Source organism: Humulus lupulus, chromosome X, assembly GCF_963169125.1.
Source record: "Humulus lupulus chromosome X, drHumLupu1.1, whole genome shotgun sequence".
NCBI classification, from domain to species: domain Eukaryota; kingdom Viridiplantae; phylum Streptophyta; class Magnoliopsida; order Rosales; family Cannabaceae; genus Humulus; species Humulus lupulus.
The window spans coordinates 216,006,752-216,027,947 of NC_084802.1; positions in this window are offsets into that span (position 1 = coordinate 216,006,752).

Genomic DNA, 21,196 nt, shown 5'->3' on the forward strand with positions numbered 1-21,196 from the left:
TGAGAAGAACTCTGCGAAATTGCTCTCATGAAGCTTGAGCACAAGTCTCAATAAAAGTGATTCATGGATGTAGGCAGATTTTAAACTGCTGAACCACGTAAAAATTCTTTGTTCTTCTTTTTCTTACTAAATTAGATATTTTCTTAATCACTCTTATTTTTAGTTGACAAAAAACGACGTCAACAATCCAATGCTTATACCAAAAATATTATGTTTTGCCTTATAAATAATGTTATTTGATTTTTTGTTGTTTCATTAAGTTGATTCACATTAAATACTTTGAAATTATATTTTTCAAAAGTGAAGAAAAATCCTATATATTTTTAAAAATAATTTGTACTTAAATTATAAATCTATATTGAAAATGATAGTTTAATTTATTTTAACTATCGATAAAACTTGAGAATCAATATACTAATAAATATTATTAAACTTACATTTTGTGGATTCTAGTATCTTAATAATCTTTCTCTTACAACTTGTTTACAAATCATAACTTGTTTATTTTTCTTGTCATAAATATCTTTATTGTAACACCTTAATTTCTCTAATACTTATAAAATAGAGAATACCATCAAATAAATAAATGTTGCATTTATTGAAAATAATTTAGCATAAATAGGGAACCCAGTTTGAAAGAAAAAATACATCATCTTTATATTGAAATAAACAAAATACTAAGCAACATTTTTGTTGGTATTAAAAGTGTAAATCAGAGTTATACAACGGAATGGGTCTTTTAAAAAAATTATTAATACCAGCCAAGATCATACATATATAGATAAAAAAATTAATCACATACATAAAAAAATTATTAATACCAGCCAAGATCATACATATATAGATATAATAAATCACATACAAATAGATTAAATATTACCTATTGTAGCCTATCAAGTGTCCTCGAATCTTTTTGCATTAAATCAAGGATTTTCCAATCTAGATTCTGAAAGCTCACACCTTGATCTTCTAGACCAATCTTCAAACACACAAGGATGTGTGTGGGCACATAGGATTCAAAAGGTTGATTTAGAACTCTCTAGATGTACTCAACATATGAGATCTAGAGAGGTTTGATTGAGAGAAGATATATTGAATAGTTTTTTAGGTTTAGGAAAAACTATCGCTTTCTTTTTTCTTTTTTCAGAGAGAGAGAGTCTGACAGTCTAAACTTTTTAATTGTTTAAAACAACTTATTACTTAAAGTATCGCTCTTTCAGTTTTATAAAGAACGTCCTAAACTATTTACTTTGTAAAAGAAGTCACTCAGTTCATATTTATTAAAAAATACAATTTTAGAGAAAAGGTTCAGTGGGGCCTTATCAAAACATGCAACTTGGGCCCAATAGTTTAAAATAAAAATATAGTGTCTTTATGAAACCTTGAAAATAAAATAAAATATAAAGTCCCACTGTGACGTAATGAAAATATAAACCATAACAAAAAAGTTCATAAACTTTCTTGGCGTTTGTCTAGATCGTTAATCCCTCTTGGAGACCCCGCATCATACATGCCTAGATGTTGGAACTCCCCACATCACAGTGCATGCCAAGAAGAAACTCTATTGCCTACCTGAAAGGGAGAAAATAAGGGGGGGGGGGGGGGGGGGGGGGGGTGAGCTAAAAGCCTAGTAAGGAAGTACAAATAAAATACAACAATTTACAAGAAACACAAAGCAATCAACGTTCATATCGTAAACTCATAGCATATCATAACAAATAATAATCATAAAATTTCATAAAACATAAGCATAATCATACTTCATGTGATCATGGAACCCCTATTGTCAATGTCACATCATGAGGGAACCAGTAAAGCATAAACCGGTAAATCCTCCTCTATGAGGCAAACAGGAACTCTGGTCCTTGAATAACCTCGGCGTGTCCGCCCTATGAGTACGTCATATCCTTAGTAACTCATTTGTTATGTCGCGTTCAACACGCTAACAACCTACTGTTTTTCATACAACATACAAGCAGATATACAAACAACTCATATCATAACATAATAGTTTATACTTTTTCATAACTAAATAGCTTACCACAACTCATACTTTTCATAACATAATAGCTCTTAGAACATATTACCTCATACTTTTCACATTTAATTATTTAATTTAAATCATATTTAAAAAGAATAATTAAATAAAAAATTATTTGAAATTCAAAATTCAAATCCAGGGATACAAATATCCTTGTGTGTGGCGCCACACTCACTATATAGTGAGGGTGTCGCCCCACACAATTAGGGTTATCCCTAATTTTCTCATTTGTTTGTTTAGTTAATATCTAAGACAATATATTTATCCCAAAATAAATATTAGTCAATTCAAAATTAACTTTATCTTAAAATATCAGTTTTAAATAAATAAATAAATATCTTATTATAAATAAGATAATTATTAATCACTCTTTCATATTAATCCAAACATGATTAATATTTATTTTAACATATATTTTTTTAGAATAAAAACTATATAGTTAAATAATTAATTATTTCACAATTAATCAATTGCCCATAATTATAACATAATTATTTCTTTGTCCTGGAAAATTTATTCCTTTGCAATTAAGCCCTTTTCTCTACATATCTTTCTTTTGACACTGAGAAGTATCGAATTTGTCTATTTTTAATATATTATTCATCTATGATTTTGCACTTGATTATTTTTTTATATATGTTTAATAAGTTTATTTTGTGTTTTTAGGACCTCCAAGACATTTGGGTGAAAATTAATGAATTTGGGATGTTATACAAGCAATGATTAAGTTTGAAATTTTACACTTGATTTTGATAATTTTCCAATGCTCTTTTGAAAATATTTCAAAAAATAAAAGTTTTATATATTTTTCTTAGGTTTCCATAGATTTTTTAATCTTCTAATTCTGAGATATATCAAGGAAGTTATGATTAAAATACCGTCAGTTGAAGAAAACTAAAAAATGGAAAAATTACTACGGCTGCGGCCAGCCTTATTCCAGGCTATGGCACATGTCTCAATGAGTTTATGTTACTATTATAGCTAACAAGTGACAAACTTTGGACAACACCTTAAGTGGTGGGGTAAAAAGGAGGATGTTACCCACTTGTTCAATATGACACATCAGAAATAAGGAATTCAGAAGAGTCAAAAGTGAATGACTACTTTTGAGGGTTAGTGGAAAAGCCAAACACATAAACTAACTATTTGGATGTGAACAATTGAATTGTACTGAAAGTGTAAAGAACGCCCTAGACTAGTACTTATTAAAACATTCACATATCGTTGGTCCATAAAGAAAACCACTTTTTATAAAGGTCTCAGTGGGGACTTGCTTAAAACAATCCAAGTTGGGCCCATTAGTTTAAAAAGAAAATATGAGTTTTTATGCAAAGTTCAAAAGAAACAATATTAAATAATTAAGCCCCACTGATAATTTAGAAAGTCTCTTAAAACATAACATATTTAAAATGGCGTCCTAAAGTGATCGTTTATTCCGTCCATAGGATACCCCACGCCATACACCCTACGACGATAGAACTCCTCACGTCACCACGAGTACCACAGATAAATCCTATTTGCTACCTGGAAGGGAAAGTAAGGGGGTGAGCTAAAAGCCCAGTAAGGAAGTACAACAATAAGCAAGTAAAGATACAACAAATACAAACACTTACGTTCATCTAAAACATCATGGCATATCATAACATTTTCATAACATATCATCATAGCATATCATAACGTAATCGTAACATATCATCATATCACATTCATACAGCATACATGATGAGCATGGCCCGCTAGTTGTCCATGTAACCCTAATCATATTCATACAGCATACATGATGAGCATGGCCCGCTAGTTGTCCATGTCACCCTAATCATATTCATACAACATACATGATGAGCATGGCTCGCTAGTTGTCCATGTCACCCTATAAGGTAAACAAGAGTCTCTGGTCCTTGAATAACCTCGGCGCGTCCGCCCTAGGAGTTACGTCTTTATATCTATAGTAACTCGTTTGATGTGTCTAACATCCATAAACATATCATATTCAACATATCATCACATTATGGCATTCATAATTCATAACAATTCATTCATACAACAGTCTTACCATTCATAGCATAAAATCATAGAATCTATCTAACTTCCTTACCTCACGTCCGAGCTAAGAAATTGCACAACCTCTCAACGAGCCTATACCATAACCAAAACAACATTTCTTAGGTTCATAAAATTACTATTTTGCCCTTCCATACAACTCCTGTGTGCACGGGCCATGCACACATAATAATATTTGCACATAACATGCAATTATTCTTAACTACACATAAAGCCATAAAAGAATAATGTTCATTTTTTACCTATTTTACATGCATGATCTTTCTATAAAAACCACATAGTTGAATAATAAACATAATTTTGGACGTAAATGTGGATTTGCATGTAACATGTATACGTGGGAACATTGCGTAATTGAGACGTTTTAAAAATGATAATTCTACATTTCTTACTTTTATCGTTTTAAAATTAATAGACATATAACATGCTTTATTTTTCTTAAAATTTCTAGGTTGATTAAATTTCCCAAAACATTATTTTATTTTATAAAATAATTTGATTTAGCTTTAAAAAAAAATGTGACAATTTCCTTTATTGTTCTCAAATTACAAAGAAGTAACAAAAAGCTTGGAATTAAATAAAATACCTATGATTAATATGTTTCTTTAGAAAAATAAATTTTAACATTGGTTAATTGTGTTACATAAATGATGTAATAAATATATCTTTAAGTGTGGGAAAAATATATTTTATTTCAATTATTTAAGACTTAGTTTTATGTAACATAAATCCATATGTGACAATTAAATAATCATTTTTAATCATTTAAACCAAACTTTCAGCCACTATTTAATTTCTTTAAAAATCACAAATAAATTGAATCTAAATATTTTTCTCAATCAAAATAAAGAAAAATCATAACTTATCAAAATATGCATTTATACCATATTAAAATACCATTTTTAATATTACCATAACTTAGGATAATAATTTTGTTTCAAAAACTCATCAAATTCATTTTAGTGAAACACACTTCACATTTTTTTACAAAAATTCCAGCAACCATTTTTATCTTTAAAAATCACTATATTCAATTTACAAACTCCTATTTTTCTAAAAATTCAATAAAAATTCTGTAGGTATTTATTTGAGTAAAATATCATTTTATTGGGACTTAAAATACCCTTTTTAATTCCATAAAATTAACATAACATCAAGGACATTACATATGCATGCAAATCATTTTTTTTTATCAAACTTTTACCCAATTACTTACAAAAATCAGCAAGCTTAATTTCTCATGAAATTAATCTTTTATCCCAAAAATTTCACATAAAATCATACATGTCCAAAATCTCATCATACTCTTATTATATACATAATTCTAAGAATATTACTAACATATTCACATGCAATCTTATAAAATCCCATTTTTTTCTATTCCATTGAATCTACGCATGAAATCCAACAAAACACTAACAATAACAATAACATACATTAATTCATAAACACCATATTCACATATGCCTTTATATTAACCTAACATGTTTCTATCATTATTTTCATGCATCTTAAAATTTATTCATTCACAATATCACATGCATCCTATCAAAATTTCATGGATCCAAATAGCAAGATTTCCAATTATCATTTTACCCAAATTACATAGGTCCTAAAACATGGATCTAATATATTGAAAATCATACAACATCAAACAAAATATCAAGATGATCCTTAGGTATGCCTAGGCCGAAACCCCATATTTGCATTCATAATTACCACTAATCATTATACATAGAAAATCAACATCAAAACCCTTTTATACATCAAACCATAATACCCTTCATGCAAATCAAACAACTTATTATCATCAAGATATCAAGAACACAAAGTACCCATTTTTTCCTACCCAAAACATAAATCCCCTTTAACCATAATCCCTCTAATAATCTATCCATCAAAACCAAAAATCACAAAATTTAGGGAGGGATTTCAATACCTCTTCTTGATAGAAAATCAAGAATCCAATCCAATCAAGAATCCAATAACCTCCTTGCTCAAACCCTAGGGGTTGTATATTTTGAATAATCAAGATGGAGAAGAAGATGAACAAGGTTAGAGACAACCCAATCAAAATACTAGATTAATCATAAGGAAAACAACCAAAAACCTTACCCTAGCTTGAACACTTTTTCTTCTTCTTCTTCTTCCCTTCTTCTTCTTCTTCTTCTTCTTCTCTCTCCAGGTCACACCCTCTCTCTCTCTCTCTTCTCTCTATAATTTGGCAGCCCTCCATCCCAAATGAGCCTTCAACCTCTTTCTTATTTTCTATTTAAATGCCTCAATCTTCAAAACCTAGCTAAGGAAAATGTAATTATCATTTTCCTTTATTTTCCCTAAATCAAAATATAATTCAATTAAAAATTATACTCAGCCAATCAATCCATTTTATCATTGACAGCACACTAATTCCCCTCTTGTCTTCCTTGGCTGTCCATGGCTAATAAAGGAAATAATGCTATTCTCGTAACTCTAGGGTACTGAGACTTGGGACAGGGTTTTGCCGTTTCTGTTACGTTTTATGAAAAATGATATTCACAGAAAATGTAGATAATTTTATTAGCTTTCTAACGATATAAGTTGTGTCTAAACTGGATATCCACAGCCCATTTTATACACATTTTACTGAGGCTGGGTCTAAGGTTACGGGAATTAAAACAACTCTATCATTTCTCACCATTTGTTTCCCAATGTTTTTCTTGTGTGAACACAAGCCTCTTTATTTCCCTTTCTTTTTATTTTCTTTTTAAATCCCTTAATTAAATAAAAAAATAAACCAATAAAAGGAAATTAATGTGTAGAAAACTATTGCATGCACACCATGCAACCATGCACATGCACATACTCAATCACTAGGGTGCATCACTACTTACCATGCACCTTAGTGCATTAAACCAAATCTCACATAATCACATTTTAAAATAAAAATAAACATATATCATTTAACAAATAATTTCAAAAAAAATATTCTACCAACAATTCTAACAATTAAATAAAATATAAAACAATCAAATAAAACAACAACAACTAAATAAAATAAACAATATATAAATAAAACAATTCATCACACTTAACACTTGAATAAAATAAATCACAAAATTTTAATAAACTAAAAAAAAAAATTTGGTGCACTATAGAAAGATTGAGAACAGAAAGCCTGTATAAGGAAGGGCTGGCAGACAAAATGAGTATGGCATTATGAGCCTTACATGTTATTGAAAAGAATAAGTCAACATCTGACATTAGAAGGCACTCAAAATGGAATTTATAGGAAGATGTATAAGATATATTGTTTGGTGGCATGATCGAATTGTTAAGTGGTGAGGAATTAAGAGGATATAGGGCGCAAGCCAATAAGAATTCTAGACGAAGAAGCACAATATGAAGTATGTACATATATGTTATGGATACTAAGGAGTTGTGGAGAAAGCTACCTGAAATATGAAAAAATTGAATATATGGCAATAGTTATGGATTGTGAAGTAGAACCAATATAGATGGGTTACTACTAGAATGAATAGAAAGTGGCAGGAATATCAAGTGGCAAACATTTGAAGGTAAAAGATGGGTTAAAGTGGTCAGAATTTGATCAAAGCGTAGTGAAAACCCGAAAATGGATACAAATATATGTTTTTTTTATGGGATATGGCTATAATGCTTCGCCAAGATGCTTCATGATGATCATAAAAAGTGGGTGACAAGGAAATGTTGAACTATTAATGACACTCTCGAGGAGGAGAGAACCTTGTGATGATATGGTAACATGAATTTCAAGGACGAAATTCCTTTTAAGGAGGGGATAGTTGTAATATCCGCCTTCTCATTTCATTGGTATTTTGGTAATTTTGGTCTGTGAGGGCAGTTTGGTAATTTAATACTCTTGAGGGTTATTTTTATAAATTTGTGAAATTACGTGTTATGTGATTTTATGAATATGTTTATGTGATATTAATATTTGTGTAAGATAATTTATGTTGGAAAATATCGAGGGTGCTCGAGTTATGTGTTAAAGTGACGAATCACGGTTTCCTTCAAGTGCTAGGGGCTTTATTGTCAAGAATTGTTGAAAGATGGGTCATAATTGAATAAAGTTAACTTATGGGGAATAAGTTAATTATGGATTTTCAAAACTAATAGTTTAGTGGGGAATTACTAAAAAAAGTTTAATGAAATTGTTAGAATGGCTTAGATCAAGGGTAAGATGGTACTTTGGAGATAATGAGCTTTTATAAATAGAAAGAGAGAGATTAGGGTTAGGGTTAGACTCACAATTTGAATTTGGTGGCTGCTCTGCACATGATTAAAGGAGAGAACTCTCTCTCTCACTCTCTCACTAGTCTAGGGTTCAAGATCTAAGGAAGAAGAATGATTAAGAATCTCTTCATATACGAATGGATCACTAGAAATTCGTGTGGGGACTCATTTAGGATGCTTTGAGAGAAGATTTTCAGGGCTTAGGTTGCTGCACATGATCATGGTAAGAACTTCTCACACTTTTAAAGTTTCTTTGACAGTTCTTGAAGCTTTGAGTTATGTTAATGGTCGATTTGATTAGAAAGCATGATAGGTTGGGATGATTAGTTTTATATGCATGTTAGAGACTAGGTTGTTAATCTATAATGGTTAGAACATGTTTTTTTCTTTCTCACTTTGATTGTTTTGGTTGGGGCTTTGATGGTATAGTTGAAGGATTTTCTATTTGGGGATTTTAGGACTTTCTTAAGGACACTTTAAGAGTGATTGGGTTTTAGAAAGTGTAGGATTGGTTCATGACATTTGGTTAATTTATGAATCTCTAAAAGTTATATGTTGTATGTTTTGGATTTAGGACTTGGCAAGGCACTTGAAGGGAGGTGATTGCATCGCTGCTGGACCTGAGGTAAGAAGAGTGGTCACTGTTTTGATTGCTTGAGTTTTCTGTATGTGTGATCCAATGGTTATGATTGTTCATGTTATGTGCATGACTATGCTTTATCATATATGTTATGGGAGTTACGATTATTGCATGCTTATGTGTATTGATGCATGTTCACATTGACTTTATGAGAGTTTGTTATATCGTGCTTTGAGTATGTTATGATGAATATAACATATGTGGAAAGAGCAAAAAAATATGTGTTCTTTTAACTTGGTATGTGGTAAGAACCACAGGACTATCGCAAGAGCAGTGGGCTGTCACAAGGGTAGTGGGCTGTTGCAAGGGCGGTATGTTTGAGGTTATATTGGCCAGAATGATATTGATAAATTGCTGGAATGACACTGATAACATGCATTGTGATTTTATTATGTTATGCTATGCTATGATATGATATAGTATGTTATACTATGCCATGACTCTGTTATGACATAAGATGTGATAGCTGAGCTAGTATATGATTTATAATTGGGCTTTGGGGCTATGACCTACATAGCTCTTCTTGCTGGGCATTAGCTCATGGGTACTTTGTGTTGTAGGTGCCATATGTTAATTTTGTTTCGTGGCGATGGGTCAAGTCTAATCCAGAAATAAAATGTATATCATGATAGCCGCTCAACCTTGTTACGATCAAAGGGACGTAAACGTCAAAGTTTTATTTAACATTTTTTTTTCATTCATGTGGTTTTAAAGGTGTTTTATTATGAATGGAGACTGAAAATAGTTTTGTTTGGTTACTTGCATTTAAGATAAATGATTTATATTAAATTAGGGATTTGTGTGCTGCATGTTTTTAATAAGAATATTTTTAACAAAGTTTTATGCACTACATAGTCTATCATTTAGTTTTCAAGCTTTCAAACAATTTGAAATGACTAGTACCTAATAAGGTCTCGGGGTTAGGATTTTGGGGTGTTACATTATTCTTCTATGATTATGCCCTTGATTATTTATTTATATATGTCTAATAAGTTTATTTTGTGTTTTTAGGACTTCCAAGACATTTGGGTGAAAAGTAATGAATTTGAGATGTTTTACAAGCAATGATTAAGCTTGGAATTACAAGTTTGAAACTTCACACTTAATTTTTAAAATTTTCTAATGCCCTTTTGAAAATATTTCAATAGATAAACATTTTAGATATTTTTCTTAGCTTTCCATATCTTTTTGAATCGTCCAATTCCAAGCTATATCGAGGAAGTTATGTTTAAATACCGTTAGTTGCTGCAGTTGAAGAAAACTGAAAAAATGGAAAAATTACTACGGCCGCGACAAGCCTTATTCCAAGACGTGGCCTGGGGGACAGAACGCAGTGGCCGCGGCTTGGGGGACAGAACGTAGTGGCTGCAGCCAGTAATGTCCCAGGCCGCGGTCAAAGCCCGATTTTCTAGAAAATATATTTTCCAGTGGCCGCGGCCAGTGATTGATTTTTTCTTTAATTTTTGAATTTTAAATGTATTTTTGAAGGGTCTATTAAAAGGATTAGGGTTAACTTTTATAATAACTTTGGATTACAAATTTAGAGGCTAGAGCAACATAGGAGGAGAAAAGACATCAACATATACATTCTTCAATCTAATTTTTCTTTCTTCTCAAAATTCTTTTATTTTCATTGAATATTTATGTTTATTAATATGAATGTGATTATGGAGTAGTTTTCTTTATAGTTGAGGGTTATTTCAAAACCCTAGACATGAGATCTTGAATGCATTGATGAATTTTATTCCTTCTATTCCCTTATATTAAAATGTTTCTATTTTTCTATTTGAATGTTATGAATCTTGTAAAATCTTGTTTAGATGGCCACTAATTAGAGTTTTGCAATGTTCTACTATCATCGTAGGATTGCTATTCACCTAATAGTTTAGGATTCTAAGTAGAGTGATAAATTACAATTAGGACATTGTGACGAGTATCTTGATTGTGATGAAAAATAGAACATAGGTTAAATGAATTGCATGCTTAATGAATTTTTTGCCTAGATTAACCTGTTTCCATAGAGTGTAATGTTTTTACTAGGTTAAATAGATCGCATGCTTAATGGGTTTATTGCTGGGTAAAAAGGATTAGTTAAGAGCGCTTAGCTTTAATTAATTATAATAGGGAAACTGGGATAATTAACTGCTTAAGTGTTATCTGTGGGGTTAATAGTTTAATTGGGAATATGGAATATTATTTGTGATTGTGGACAGATTGATTGTCGAAGAGTGGAGAGTAATTCTTGACTATTTCTTTAATATTTTCTTATCCATAGTTATATAATCTTTGATCATTATTTTATTTTATGTTTTCAGTTTTTAAAATTAAAACCCCTATTTAATTTTTGCTTAGTTCTTATTTTGAATAATAATTTGATCATAGTCTTCGTGGGTTCGATCCTTATTTACCGCTATACTGAAGTAGCTGGTATAAGTGATCGATAAAATACATTTAAATTTGATACGGCATACGACACACGTCAGACATCCTTACCCTTGATAGTGTAGGACAGAGGTGATCTGTGGACCATGGACCTATAATACGAAGCTCCAATAAACCAGATTATTAATCAAACTCTTTAATAAAATAATCTTATTTATTAATTCCATGATTACGCCACTATAAATATGGAATTGTACTCTAAGTATTTATAGAATTATATTTACAGAGTTTTTTCTTGTAGTCCATTGATATAATCAATAAATGTAGTTTTGTACTCCATTTATTGGTTCGTTAATTAGAGCTAGTCAAGAATACTGTTTTACCCTTCTAATTACCTCCTGTTCCTTAAGTACCATTAATTCACTAGCAAATAATTAATCCATAATCAAATTATAGATTTGAGCTCAATAACTATTCACTTCCAGAATTAACCCTTAAGGGAACCAATATTCGATCTGTTAGGAAAGTATGGATTCCATTATTATAAATCATGTTCCCAGCCATTCATGATATTGAATCTCCAAAATAAAATTCATTAGCCTCATTATACTAAGAAACCTTAATGAGTGAATCAAAAGATCCAATAAACACAAATAGGAGTTCATGAATACTTAGTATTTAGACTGATCTACAAATGATCATTTATTATGATAAGAATTAAATCTTTATGTTAAACGACAAGTTTATGAAGATAATTAATTCTCATCGGTCGTGTCATATATAATCTCTATTATATACAACACCTTTACTAATATGTCTATCCACATCAGTAATCCGAATCTAGATTACTCGCATCTCGTATGCTTAGCAAACCGTACTAGTAACCATTCATTAAAGATTCTATACTTTCATACGTTACTAACTATTTTATTCATTATATATGATCTTATTTCTCTCGTACTAATACAAGATCATATTCTCATGAATGAATAGGGAATTTTCTTGATATTATTATATAATTAATTCAAACATTAATTATAACAATCAAATATAATAAAATTGTACTTTTATTTAGATCAATAAAATGTCTTTACATGTTTTTAGGGTGTTAATCCTAACAATCTCCCACTTTCCCTCAAATCAAGTGAGGCATCTCCCTTAATCACATATTGCATACATGACCCATAAACGACTTTGTAGGAAGTGTCTTGGTAAACGGGTCTGCTAGGTTCTGTTTCGACGCTATCTTCATAACAGTCACATCACCTCTCTACACAATCTATCTTCATAACCAGATGATATTTCATTTCTATATGCTTTCGTCTCTTGTGGCTTCTAGTTTCCTTAGAATTAGCTACTGCTCCACTCTCGTCACGGTACAAGATTAGTGGCTTATCCATATTTGGAACTACTTCCAGATCAGTGTAGAACTTCCTCAACTAAATTGCTTCCTTAGCTGCTTCACAAGCCGCTATATACTCGATTTCCATTGTTGAATCTGCTATATATACTGTATTGTTTAATACTTCTCCAGACTAAAGATCCTCAACCAAGAGTGAATACTGATCCAGACGTCGACTTACGATTATCTTTGTCTTATTGGAAATCAGAATCAGTGTATCCAGTAGGGTTTAACTCACCCCTAAATATACAAGCATATAATATTTCGTTCTCCTAAGATACTTTAGAATGTGCTTTATTGTAATCAAGTGTTCCAAACCTGGATATGATTGATAAAGACTCACAATCCCTACTACATAGCATATGTCAGGCCTAGTACACAACATAGCATACATAAGACTCTCAACTGCTGAAGCATAAGGATACTATCTCATGTCCTCTTCCTCCTGAGGTGTCTTTGGACATTGCTCTTTGGAAAGAGTAATTCCATGTCTGGTCGGTAACTGACCTTTCTCAGAATTTTCCATAGAGAACCTTCCAAGCACCTTATTTATATAATTAGCTTGAGAAAGTTCCAAGAGCTTGTTCTTCCTATCTCTTATGATTTGGATTCCTAGAACACAGCTTGCCTCGCCCAAATATTTCATTTAGAACTTTTCGGCTAACCACTTTTTTAGTTTGACAGTGTCTCTACATTGTTGCCAATGAGGAGAATGTCATCCACATAAAGAACTAGGAAAACCACAACTTTTCCTTTGATATATTTATATACACATGCTTCGTCGACATTCTGTTCGAAGCCATATGTTTTAATTGTTTCATCAAAGGTGATATTCCAAGATATAGATGCTTGCTTTAATCCATAAATTGATTTTACCAACTTACACACCTTTTGATCTTCCCAATTCTTGATGAACCCTTCTGGTTGTACCATATAGATACTTTCATCAATATAGCTATTAAGGAAGGCTATCTTGACGTCCATCTGCCATATCTCATAATCATACATGCCAGCTATGGATAAGAGGATGCAAATAGATTTCAGCATGGCCACAGGAGAAAATATTTCTTCAAAATCAACACCTTCTCTCTGAGTGTAGCCTTTGGCTACTAGCCTTGCTTTGAAAGTCTCCACTTTCCCATCTACACCTCTTTTCATCTTATATATCCATTTACACCCAATGGGTCTGACATCTTTAGGTGAGTCTACAAGTTCCCAGAAAGAATTGGAATACATAGATTCCATTTCTTGGTTTATGGCTTCTTGCCATTTCTCATTTTCAGGATCATCCATAGCCCCTTTGAAGGTTAATGGATCGTCCTTGTCTGTATTAGAAACAAGGACATGTGCCTCATATTCATAGCGAATATTTTGTCTCATAATCCTCCCACTACGACGTTGCACTAGGGTTTCATTTTCAGGAATAGTTGTTTCCTTAGTTTGTCATTTATCATTTAATGATGACGATGAAAGTGATAGAACCTTATCAGCTGTGAGTTCCTCCAATACTACTTTTCTCCGAGGATTATAGTTATTCATATAGTCGTGTTCAAGGAAGGTCGCATTTGTTGAAACAAATAACTTTTGGTCTTTGGGACTATAGAAGTAACCGCCTATTGTTTCTAGAGCGTAGCTCACAAAAATGCACACTTCAGACCTCAAATCAAGTTTCCTTAGGTCTAACAACATGAGCAGGACAACCCCAAATGCAGAAATGGTGCAAACTAGGTTTGTTTCAATTCCACAATTCCAGTGGCATTTTGCTTATGGTCTTAGATGGGGCCACATTCAAAATGTAAGTCGCTGTTTGAAGTGCATATCCCCAGAATGGGAGAGAAAGTGAAGAGTATCTTAACATAGACCTGACCATATCCAACAAGGTCCTGTTTCTTCTTTCTGAAACAACATTTTGCTGTGGCATTCCAGGTGTTGTGAGTTGGGATAGAATACCATGTCCCAACATGAAATCTTTGAATTCTAAATCCAAATATTCACCACCTTGATCTAATCGAAGTATTACCTAATTACTTCTCAACCTTAACTTTGAATTCTTGAAACTTACCAAAGGTTTCGTATTTCCTAAGCATTGAGTAAGTGTTATCCATATTTTCCACCTTTGACACATGGAAAGGACAAATGGGTCCATGGGCCCTTAGAAAAGGTTTGGGCTCAACCTGAGCCCAGTGAACCATTAATGAGGAAACCCAGACGGCCCAGACCATATTAAGCCCAATGATGGGCAAGTAGCATAAACATAGTGTGGGGGCCAGAACCAAGGTCCAGGTCCATATTGTCTCCCTGACCACTCTCAACCTACATCCTTCAGGATGTAAATGGTGATGGTAGATGGCTCACTCCAAGAGACAGATCCCATCAAGTGGGATCCAAGAGAAGATGCCGTCAACAAGGTATCCACCTTGATAAATGAACTTGGGTCCTGGTAAACAAACCAGGACTAAGGTAAATGATCCCGGGTATTTGTAAATGAACCCGGACCATACGTCCAGAAAGGGAAAGCCTCATTTACCTTGAAGCTGACGTGTTCCCGAGAAATCCAAAGGTTTGTCTTCCTAACTAACCTGCAGAATGGGGTACGCACAGAACGTACATTGTTCCTAGGAAGCAGTACTGCTACTACTTTGACAGATCTTGTTCCCAGGATCCCCTTAGTAGCCCACGCGGATCAGTCCATACTAATGAACAAAGGACAATTGTAAGGCTTGGCCTCGCCTAAGCCAGCCTAATGGGCCAAGATTAACAAAATCTAATTATGTTATATTCTTTGTATTATGGCCCTGTTACTAAGCAAATTGTAATTACATCCCTATTGGGTCTGGATTAGTTCGACCCAAGCTGCTTGACTCCCTATAAATAGGGTCAGTTGTGCACTGTAGCAGGGATCTCAGAATTTCTCTTGTAAGCAAAAACTCTGCTGAACTTGTAGAAAAACTCCATTGTAAAAACTCTTTAAAGCCTAATACTAGTGACTTATGGACTAAGGCTCATTAACGCCTAAACAAGTAAAAATTATGATTGTCCATCTCTTATCCTTTCTTTCCAGCTCTTATTTTGTAACATATTTCTAGTTTCCGAAAAACTCGGTAAACATTTTGGTGCTTTTATTGAAAGATGAAGAAAGCTTGAGTCAACCTTGATCATCTACGAAAATGGTGAACACTAGGCATACTGTGTTTGATCTTGCTCATTAGCAATAGCAAGACGATGGAGAAGAATTGCCCAATCAACCACTTCCTCAAGAACAACCTGAGGACATTCCTTATTAGGGGCCTCTGCTCGATGATTCCCAGAACTTCGGGGAAGGGGGTGACTATGACGAAGGCTATTACGAGGAGACGAAGGGGAGTATGAAGATCATGAGGCCGAGAACCCTGTTGATCCTGACGAGAAGGATATGGATCCTGAATAGAAGGATCCAGAGGTGGTTCGTTTGAGACAACAAGTCCTGGATCAAGAAGCCATGATGGCTGAACAACAGGAGGCCACATGTAATGTCGTACTATTTCTAAGACCTCGGACCATTAAAACTACTAACATAACTACTATTTTGGAATAAATACATAAGAAATAACATAACTTTATTTAAAACCCAAAATATTGTACCAAATACAAAATAAGGTAAAAATATAAAATCTGATATAAAATATAAAATATGGTATGGGATCCCATTGTTATAAAACATAAACTTTAATTGTTTAAATACTAATTGCCGAATTACATCAAAACATAATTTAAAAGACTTAAATATAACGTCATCCTCGATCGTCATGCAGTCCATTCAATCCATTCATCCTTACACACAAGCCAAGCTACCATGAACCTTTCCGCCTTCCATATTCATTTTCCTGCATCAAGCTAAAAAAAATAAAAGAATGAGCCTAATGCCCAGCAAGGAAAATCTACTAACAACATATATCATAAATCATAAACATAAGACTATATCATAAACATATACTATATAACATATGACTATAAAAACGTATATCATATAGGACTAAAATATTAATGGCCATTATTTCATCTACATGGCATGTGATAAAACCATCTAGGTCCTTTGTCTACTAATCGAGGTAGATTAGATCACATGGTAGTATATGCTAACCCATCTAGGTCCTCTGTCTACTAATCGAGGTAGGGTAAATCATAACTCTAAACCATGAACATGACAAAAATTCTTGGGGCTTGCTATCTAAGCAAGTCATATGCACAAGAGACTACAACATAAATTCTTGGGGTTTGTTATCTAAACAAGTCATATGCCCAAGGACTATAAAACATATTATACATATACATATCATAGCATAAAGCATATCATAACATAAACATATAAGCATATATAATCTATCTTATTTTCCTTACCAAAAACTAGGATATTTGAGAACAAGAACGAGATTGGAACACTCCTAAAAACCAACAGCACAAACCATGAGTATTTCTAAAGAAAGAAGATGAAAAGAGAACTAAACCATCAAGAAGAAACTTACCAAAAAGAACCCTAAGTTTCAACAAACTTAAATACCTAATCAAGAATCATAAACAAGAGTTGGCATCTGAAAGAAAATAAAAGAAAACTAAAGAACTATGAAAAATTGAACTTAAGGATAAGAATACCTTGAATGATCTTATGACTTGATCTATACCTCGATACCGAAATAACTCAATATCTTACTTCCCAAGTGTTTAGAAAAGCTTAGAATGATAAAGCTTTTAACCCAAAAACCCAAGTGTTTCTCTCTATAGTAACCTTAGCAACTTGGAGGCTCTGAACAAATGCTTGAAGAATGAAGGAAATGGCCGAGTACTAGGTCCTATTTATAGAGTTCAAGGAGTGAAACTAACCCCTTTTAATTTGAATAAATCAATGAATTTAAAATGAAAAAGATTTGAATTTTCATTCAACAGACGCCCAAAACTTGGTCAAAATCATTCAAAGGCAGGTCCAAGTGGTTAAGGCTATTTTTAAATTTAAAAATCCTCAAGATTCAAAAATACACTCCCAGGGGCGATAAATCACCTACCCTGGGCGATAAATCGCCTAGACCATTTTACCGAGCCCCGTTCATTCGTGCGAAGTCAACATGTTTTCCGTATCTCCCATAGGCGATATATCGACCCCTATAGCTGCGATATATCCGCATACATTAATATATCAAACACGTATTTTCACTTTTTTAGTATATTTTGAATTGATTAAACAGCTTTGAACACAATCCTAACAGCTGGTGGAAGGTTCTAGAGCTTCTAGATCTTTCTTTTATTTAAACTATTCATCAAAATACTTAAATCCTTAATAAACATAATTATGACAAGTGTCATGCTCTTAGTAATTCTATCTAAACCATAGGTTACAATAAACAATAGTTCTAGAACCAGCAATATTAATCAAACCTTATGTTATAATTAATATTTCTAAACTATAGGTTAAACTTATAAAATCCATAACTGTTGCTATGAGTTTCAAACTAAGTCTCAGCTTGAACCAAAATCCACAGAAACTAACATACTACAAACTAATACTAACTACTACTACTATCAAGCTAAGTAAAAATTCTGGGACACTACACCATCCACTAGATGCAAGAGTCCCTCTTGGCTCTTCAGGCTTTCATTTCTGCCCAAGGATTAGCAGCCAATCCTTCAGCGGTTCCTCCCACAGGAACATAGCCGCATGTCCCACCTATGAGGACTAGCGTGCCCTACAATGCTGCCCCTACTCCTCCTTCGGGAAAATCCCTACATCCTGGAGTCGGTTCATCAAATCCAACTCAAGATAAAGGGAAAGCCAAGATGGCCGATCTCGTTGAAAAAGCAAACCCCCAAAGAAACGCTCCTCCCACTAAAAAAACCAGGGCTAACCCTGGACAATTCCCTAGGAAAGAACGGTTGAATCTTGTCCCATGATGGAATCATCCGAACAATTCGCAAGGGAAGCACTCGCAGGGTACAAAGCCTCAGAATGTCCCCAGGCAAGATGAGCAGGGAAGACGCTTTTATCCCAGTGCATTCGTGAACAAGGATCACAGAGGATGCAGACGTGGAGTGGACTCAGAAGCGGTCAGTCGGGAGATGACACATCTCGAGTGGATTTGCGAGACAGCCTCATCACTCGGATGGAGTAGGCCTGAAAAGAAAAGATCCACCCTCAAGGAGGCGAATTGAGAAATAACCTCAACGACAGGAGGAACGAAAGAGTCCCTCTGGATGATAAAATGGCCGGGCAATTCATGGAACAACTGGCCGCTCTAAAAAAGGCCACAGACCATTTAGTCCGGAAACAAGAAGGCGAGGTTCCAATTCCAAAGAAGAGGAAAAGGAGCCTTGGGGACAAGCACATACTGGACGTCGTGTTACCTAAGGGGTTCAAGATGCCGAACATACCTGCCTATACCGGGAACACTGGCCCAATAGATCACATGTCCCACAACAATCTCCTGATGACTGTAGCTCACGTCTGTGACAATGGCAAGTGCCTATGTTTCTCAATCACTCTGGCTGGACCCGTAGAAGAGTGATGGAAAAGACTCAAGACAGGATCGATCCAGTCTTAGTTTGGATTGCAGTCAGCTTTCCATAAATAATTCATGGCTGCCATAAAACTGGACATGGAAGTCAGTACACTGGCCAACATCAAAAACACCCCACAGAGACTCTTAGGGCTTATATCAAACACTTCACGAAAGAAGTCTCAAAGACTAAGGTTGTAACGCCCCAACTCCAGGGACCGTTACGGTGTGCCTTGTAACAGTGCTAAACTCGCTAATCGAGTCATTTGGCCAAAATCGTGTAACTAAGTATGATTAGCGGTTTAGGGATTAAAATCTTTGGATAAGATGTAACGTTTCATTAGAACGTTTAATATATATATTGGGATCCCAAAATTATAATTTCAAAGTCTACTACAAGAAAATATTTACAACAGGCCGTTCTATGCGGCAAAACAGGGTTAAACCCTAATTCCTTCTCAACCTCGGCCGTGGTGGACGAGCAGCTGCATATGTACACCTCATCACCTAAGCTCTCCAACTCAAGGATGGTCCATCTTTCTTTTGCCTTTACCTGCACCACATAGCACCCGTGAGCCGAAGCCCAGCAAGAAAACATAATACAGCATGATATAATATCAACAGTGATCATATTAGTTACTCAGGACCAACAGTCCTAACAAGTAGGTGACTATCGCAATAGTCACAAGTATGGGGACAGCACCCTTTAGCCATGTGACGATAGGATCACCAGGGCTTATCAGATATCAAAAGTCACTAATATGGGAACAACACCCTTTAGCCATGTGACGATAGGATCACCAGGCTTAATAAGAAAGTGAGTATCTCACTAGCTTTAGTAGGATAGGTGCATGGTGATTAGTCACCAACATAACCTTCCTCTTGACCATAGAGTCATAACCTTGGAACAATGTTCCCTAGCCATGTGACTATACCATCACCGGGCCATATGCCCTGGCTCTGAATAGCTAGTCAAAGACTAGAAAAGCGCTTATAAGTTCATTGACCTTAGGTCGGTCCAGCGTTAATACCCCATATGAGTCATTCTTGCTGATATCGATTAGATCTAATCTTCATTTGGCTCGGCGTTCATGACGCTATGCCATTTCTGACTCTTAGGTCAGTAAAGCACGACCAGTGTTCAACCCATGGTGAACTTGACTAGTAAATCACAGCTTCACAGATGGATCCAACACCATTGTCGGTTCTGACTAATAAGTCAGTGCCACCAAACATATATCACATGTCCAATATCCATATACAAGGTATTCAACATGCTTACTTAACAATTAATAATACAATTAGGACTATGCACGGACATAGAGGCTCAAGCTCTGAACGATATCATACTCAGTATATAAGGCATGTCCTAATCACATGTTTCTCATGCATTATATGCATTATATTTAACAATCCAACATGCACCAATAATAGCCATGCATGTCACGTTTAATAATGAACCAACATGCATCAGAAATAGCCATGCATGTCACATATACACAGGGTGCAGTTTTCTTACCTCAGATTCGAGCTAGAACCAATATAAGAACGACCCTTGAGAGCGATCAACCTTTAAGCCCTTAGCGGTTACCTAATCATAACCAAATATGGAACACCATCAATAACATGATAATCAAAGGTTTCCACACCAATATCTAGCCTCTGGAAGATCAATCCCAACTAATCCAAGTAGTAGGGACACTCCTGAGGCCCATAGCTAAGTTCCCGGGGTCAAAACGAGCAAACGAGGTGAAAACAGGGCAAGGGCTGCGACCCTAGCACCTTGGGCCACGGCCCCCAGGTTTCTCTGAGGCAAGGGCCACGGCGCCCAGCAAGGCCAATTTCCTGACACCTGCTTCTTCGAACTAGGGTTGCGGCGCTCAAGAACAGGGCCG